This window comes from Zootermopsis nevadensis, unplaced genomic scaffold (genome assembly GCF_977971745.1).
Source record: "Zootermopsis nevadensis isolate Lab colony 2312 unplaced genomic scaffold, Znev_1.0 Znev_ptg000020l, whole genome shotgun sequence".
Taxonomy (NCBI): Eukaryota; Metazoa; Arthropoda; class Insecta; order Blattodea; family Termopsidae; genus Zootermopsis; species Zootermopsis nevadensis.
This window is the reverse complement of record NW_028259152.1, coordinates 12,099,669-12,106,056: the sequence shown is the minus strand read 5'-3', so window position 1 is coordinate 12,106,056 and position 6,388 is coordinate 12,099,669. Positions and strand designations below refer to the sequence as shown.

Below are 6,388 nucleotides of genomic sequence, written 5' to 3'. Positions count from 1 at the left end.
CCGCCCTCAGTTAGCTTTTTGGTTGGTGGTTGGTTGGCTTTCCTCAGTGTGGAAAGAAGTGTAGAAGTAGTGCGTTTTGTGCTATTGTACTACTGAAGACGAACAACAACGTATTAAAAGAATTTGAATACTTTCCTACACTCTGTGTATTTTATTATTAATTAAATATTTATTGCCGGTGGATATCCAGTTATCTTCCCTTGAACGAAGAGATAGGTAAGGACTATTTCTTATTTTATTGTTATATTTCTCAACATATTTACATACTTTCATTGATATTTATGAACACTTGAAAGAAAACTAAGCTTGTTCGCTTTCTAACACAATTTTAAGTAATATTAGATAATTGTTTGAATTTTGTAATGGTGAAGTGTAGACCTTTCTTTGCGGCACGGACTGAATTCTTATATAATATTTAGACGAGCTACGCCTTTTGGTTGCAGTTTCGGTGTGTAAAATCTGGCAGCAAAAATGGCTTTATTTCGCACGACGGCCTCGCGATTCACCGAAGTACGAAAGAAAATGTCACCAGCCCTGACAGCTCTTCTGCGCAACCTCTCAGACTCGACTGACCTCAAAGCTGTACTCGCCAAGAAGGTTCCTGAGGAGCAGGAAAGGGTGAAGAACTTCCGAAAAGCTTACGGAGCAACCAAGATCGGACACGTCACAGTTGACATGATGTATGGAGGTATGCTTGGCATCAAGGGGTTGGTGTGTGAGACATCTGTTCTTGATCCTGACGAGGGAATCCGTTTCCGTGGTTACTCAATTCCCGAATGTCAGAAACTGCTTCCTAAGGCCAAGGGTGGGTCTCAACCCTGGCCAGAGGGTCTGTTCTGGCTGCTCATCACAGGACAAGTTCCAAATCAAGCTCAGTTGCAAGCAGTCTCAAAGGAGTGGGCGAAACGTGCAGCACTACCATTACACGTGGCGACACTCTTGAACAACTTACCTCTCACCCTGCATCCCATGTCGCAGTTCAGCTGCGCCATTACAGCACTCAGTTCGGAGAGCAAGTTCGCCCGGGCATACTCCTCTGGAGTACACAAATCGAAATACTGGGAGTATGTTTACGAAGACGTCATGGATCTAATTGCAAAACTCCCCGTCGTAGCAGCGACCATTTACCGCAACACGTACCATCATGATAAGGGCGCTGGGGTCATCGGTGCCAGCAAGGATTGGAGTCAAAACTTCTGTCGGATGCTGGGCTATGATAACCCTGAGTTTACAGAACTCATGAGATTGTACCTCACAATCCACAGCGATCACGAGGGAGGCAATGTGAGTGCCCACACTGTTCACCTCGTGGGCTCGGCTTTGTCGGATCCGTACCTCTCATTTGCAGCTGGTATGAATGGCCTCGCAGGCCCTCTGCACGGTTTAGCGAATCAGGAGGTGTTAATATTCCTCAAGAAACTGCATAAAGAGTTGGGAGACAACGCGTCAGACGACGCAGTGAAAGAGTTCATCTGCAGAACATTAAAGAGTGGACAGGTGGTTCCAGGCTACGGTCACGCTGTTCTTTGTAAGACAGATCCACGCTTCGCCTGCCAGAGGGAGTTCGCACTGAAACATTTGCCCAACGACCCACTTTTCAGGCTGGTGTCTCAGGTGTACAAAGTGGTTCCTCCCATTCTCATGGAGACAGGCAAAGTCAAGAATCTGTGGCCCAATGTGGACGCTCACTCCGGTGTACTTCTTCAGTATTACGGTCTGAAGGAGATGAACTTCTACACAGTTCTGTTTGGTGTATCTCGTGCCTTGGGAGTGCTGGCATCTTTGGTATGGGACAGGGCGCTTGGCCTCCCCATCGAACGGCCCAAGTCATTGTCTACTGAGGAACTCGTGAAACAGCTCAAGGCCTAGAGACTTGCGCAGTGAAAGTTCGCAGAAGAACAAGAGACGCAAGGCATGTTTATTAGCCGAAATTCTTGATGAAACAGAACTCTAAGAGCCTAATGGTAAGTATATGTACCACATGATTTAATAATCAGAAACGGTTCGTTATGTATTTGTGGGTTTCATGTGATTTTCAGGGCAAACAGCGATCATTTTCTCAAACAGCATTAATCGGTTGATCTTTGTAATGGTGAATCATAACTCTTTCTTTGCGGTAAGGACTGCATTTTTAAATAATATTTTGATGATCTCCGGCTTCAATGGGTTAATAAATGGGGCATATATTGCGAAAAATAATTCTAAAACTTTACAGTTCTTGATACATCGACTTTGTTAAATTTTTCAGCGGGTTGTGAAGAATTCGTTTTATTTTTTTTTGGATGCGTCGTCGAAATTCATGTACGCATTGTCTGAATAGACATTAATAATTATTACGTCATGGTTTTGGTCGGCATTGTTGTATTTTATTAGCATTCGTTGACGTCAACAATCGGCTTCTGTTATAGTGAGGAAGGAACTGACCTGTGGATCGCTTGTGGTAGAAGTGCGTCATAGCCGAGAACTTTTGGGGGAGAGAGGGGTGTTTACAGGTTATTTGTTGGAAAGGCTGGAGGGACGAAACAGCTGGGAAGACCTAGGTATAGGATAGGAGGATAACATTAAGATGGACCTTAGGGAGATTAGAATCAATGGGGCCAACTGGATGCGAGCGGGCACAGAATAGAGTTCGGTGGCGGGCTCTTGTGAACACGATTTGATGAACCTTCGGGTTCTATAAGGAAAGTGGGATATTCTTTGACCAGCCGAGTACCAGTCGACTTTATGCAGGACATCCTGCACCTTACAGTGTGCGTGTAATATCGGCTTAATCTACGTAAGCAGTGGCATTTGTGTGACTGCTCCCAACTGTAATTCTCACGTTCATTTGGCAAATGTAATTACATTCTGTCCTTGTAACGTGTATGAACGGCTAACATGACAAGAAGGAAATTCATGCACTTTTAACTCTGCAGAAAGACACGAATTCGAAATTTGTATGGTTATGAAAATGTCGCAGCCTCCTTTTTCCAAAATTAATATCTTAACTAACTGTCTGGTTCTGAAACATGTGTCACACAAATTCTGGGGCATATTTTCGAAGTAAAATGTTTTGAAAATCAGTACATCAGAATAGTAGCATCTAAGGCTTTGTAGATTACATTGATACTTTGTACTTAATATCTACATAATTTAAATTTAGGAGCCGGCGTAGCTCAGTCAGTATAGTGATTGGCTACGGACTAGGCGACCGGGGTTCGATCTCCGACGGAGGACAGAGGATTTTTCCTCTAGCCTCTGCGTCCAGACCGGCTCTGGGGCCCACCTCTTCTGAACAGCGACGTAAAGAACTACAACATCAGACATATTTAAGAAATAAAGAAAAGCGAAAAAAGACTTACATTGATAAACGAGACCATATTAACGACACACGTAGAAAAACAGACGAAGATTTGCTAGGCAAGGCAAGGCGTGGCTAGGCAAAGAAAGGCAAGGCAAAGCTTGGCTAGGCAAGGCAAGGCGTGGCTAGGCAAGGCAATGCAAGGCAAGACAAGTCAAGGCAATGCAAGGCAAGGCAAGACAAGGCAGGCAAAGAAAGGCAAGGCAAGGCGTGGCAAGGCAAGGCAAGGCAAGGCAAGGCAAGGCAAGGTAATATAATGTAATGTTAGGTAAAATAAGGCAATGTAATGCAAGGCAATGCAAGGCAATTCAAAGCAGGGCAATGTAATGTAATGTAAGATAACGTAATGTAATGTAATGCAAGGAAAGGAAAGGCAAGGCAAGGCAAGGCAAGGCAAGGCGTGGTTAGGCAAGGCAAGTCAAGGCGTGGCTAGGCAAGGCAAGGCAAGGCTGGGCAAGACAGGTCAAGGCAAGGCAAGGCTAGGCAAGGCAAAGCAAGGCAAGGCATGGCTAGGCAAGGCAAGGCAAGGCGTGGCTATGCAAGGGAAGGCGTGGCTAGGCAAGGCAAGGCGTGTCTAGACAAGGCAAGGTAAGGCAAAGCAAGGCAAGGCAGGGAAAGGAAGGGCAAAGTAAGGTAAGGCAAGGCAGGGCAAGGCAATGCAAGGCAAGGCGGGGCTAGGCAAGACAAGGCAAGGCGTGGATAGGCAAGGCAAGCCGTGGCTAGGATAAGGCAAGGCAAAGCAAGGCAAGGCAGGGCGTTTCTAGGCAATTCAAGGCGTGGCTAGGCAAGGCAAGGAGTGGACAGGCAAGACAAGGCGTGGCTAGGCAAGGCAGCGCGTGGCTAGGCAAGGCAAGGCAAGGCAAGGCGAGGCTAGGCAAAGCAAGGCGTGGCTAGGCAATGCAAGGCGTGGCTTGGCAACGCAAGGCGTGGCTAGGCAAGGCAAGGCGTGGATAGGCAAGGCTAGGCAAGGCAAGGAAAGGCAAGGCAAGGCAAGGCGTGGCTAGGCAAGGCGTGGCTAGGCAAGGCTAGGCAAGGCAAGGCATGGCAAGGCGTGGCTAGGCAAGGCGTAGCTAGGCATGGATAGGCAAGGCAAGGAAAGTCAAGGCCAGGCAAGGCAAGGCAAAGCAAGTCAAGGCAAGGCAAGGCAAAGCAAGGCAAGGCAAGCAAGGCAAGGCTAGGCAAGGCTAGGCAAGGCATGGTAAGGCAAGGCCAGGCAAGGCAAAGCAAGGCCAGACAAGGAAAAGCAGGGCAAGGCAGGGCAAGGCAAGGCGTCGCTAGGCAAGGCAAAGCAAGACAAGGCAAGGCAAGGCGGTGGCTAGGCAAGGCAAGTTGTGGCTAGGCAAGGCAAGACGTGTCTAGGCAAGGCAAGGCGTGGCTAGGCAATGCAAGGCGTGGCTAGGCAAAACAAGGCGTGGCTAGGCAAAGGAAGGCGTTGCTAGGCAAGGCAAGGCGTGACTAGGCAAGACAAGGCGTTGCTAGGGATGGCAAGACGCGGCTAACTAGCAAAGCATGGCTAGGCAAGGCAAAGCGTGACTAAGCAAAACCAATCGTGGCTAGGGAAGACAAGACGCCTCTAGTTAAGGCAAGGCGTGGCTAGGCAAGGGAAGCCGTGTCTAGGAAGGCAAGTCGTGGCTAGTAAAAGCGTGGCTAGGCACATGTAGTGGCTAGGCAAGGCTAGGCTTGGCTAGGCAAGGCAAGGCGTGGCTAGGCAAGGCAAGGCAAGGCGTGGCTAGGCAAGGCAACGCAAGGCGTGGTTAGGCATGGCAAGGCGTTGCTATGGAAAGCCAAGGCGTGCATAGGCAAGGCAAGGCGAAGATAAGCAAGGCAAGGTTTGGATAGGCAAGGCAAAGCAAGGCAAGGCAAGGCGAGGCTAGGCAGGGCAAGGCAGGGAAGCGGAGGGCAGGGTGGTGCAAGGCACGGCAGGGCAAGGCATTGCAAGGCAAGGCAGGGCAAGTCAAGGCAAGGTAAGGCAAGGAAATCAAGGCAGGCAAGGCAAGGCAAGGCGTGGCTAGGCAAGGCAAGGCGTGGCTAGAGAAGGGAAGGTGCGGCTAGGCAAGGCAAGGCGTGGGTATGCAAGGGAAGGCGTGACTAGGCAAGGCAAGGCGTGACTGGGCAAGGCAAGGCGTGGCTAGGCAAGGCAAGGCGTGGCTAGGCAAGGCAAGGCGTGACTAGGCAAGACAAGGCGTTACTAGGGAAGGCAAGGTTGGCCAGTTAATGCAAAGCGTGGTTAGGAAAGGGAAGCCTTGGCTAGGCAAGGCAAGTCATGGCTAGTAAAGGCGTGGTTAGGAAAGGCAAGTAGTGGCTAGGTAAGGCAAGGCGTGGCTAGGCAAGGCAAGACGTGGCTAGGCAATTTAAGCAAGGCAAGGCAAGGCGTGTCTAGGCAAGGCAAGGCAAAGCAGGGCAGGCAAGGGCAGGCCAGGGAAGGGCAAGGCAGTTCAAGGCAAGGTAAAGCCGGGAAGGGAAGGGCAGGGCAAGGCAAGGCAAGGAAGGGCAGGCCAGGCCAGGGCAGGGCAAGGCAAAGCAAGGCAAGACAAAGCAAGGTCAGGCAATGCAAGGCAAGGCAAGGCGTGGCTAGGCAAGGCAAGGCGTGGCTAGGCAAGGCAAGGCAAGGCTAGGCAAGGCAAGGCAAGGCGTGACTATGCAAGAAAAGGCGTGGCTAGGAAGGCAAGGCAAGGCAAAGCAAGGCAAGACAAGGCAAGGCAAAGCAAGGCAAGGCAAGGAAAGGCTAGGCAAGGCAAGGCAAGGGAAGGCAAGGTTAGGCAAGGCAAAGCAAGGCCAGACATGCAAGGCTGGGCAAGGCAGGGCAAGGCAAGACGTCGCTAGGCAAGGCAAAGCATGGCAAGGCAAGGCAAGGCAAGGCGTGTCTAGGCAAGGCGTGGCTAGGCAAAGGAAGCCGTGGCTAGGCAAGGCAAGGCGTGGCTAAGCAAGGCAAGGCGTGGCTAGGCTTGGCAAGGCGTGGCTAGGCAAGGCAAGTGAAGGCGTAGCTAGGAAATTCAAGATAAGGCGTGGTTAGGCAAGGCTAAGCAAGACAAGGAAAGACAAGGCAAC

The 6,388-nt window shown here is 50.1% G+C and overlaps 1 pseudogene; it reads left to right on the top strand.

The window, feature by feature from the left end:
• The first annotated feature begins 447 nt into the window (after positions 1-447).
• Positions 448-1,869, top strand: LOC147873301 (putative citrate synthase 2, mitochondrial pseudogene; annotated as a pseudogene).
• Positions 1,870-6,388: the final 4,519 nt, after the last annotated feature.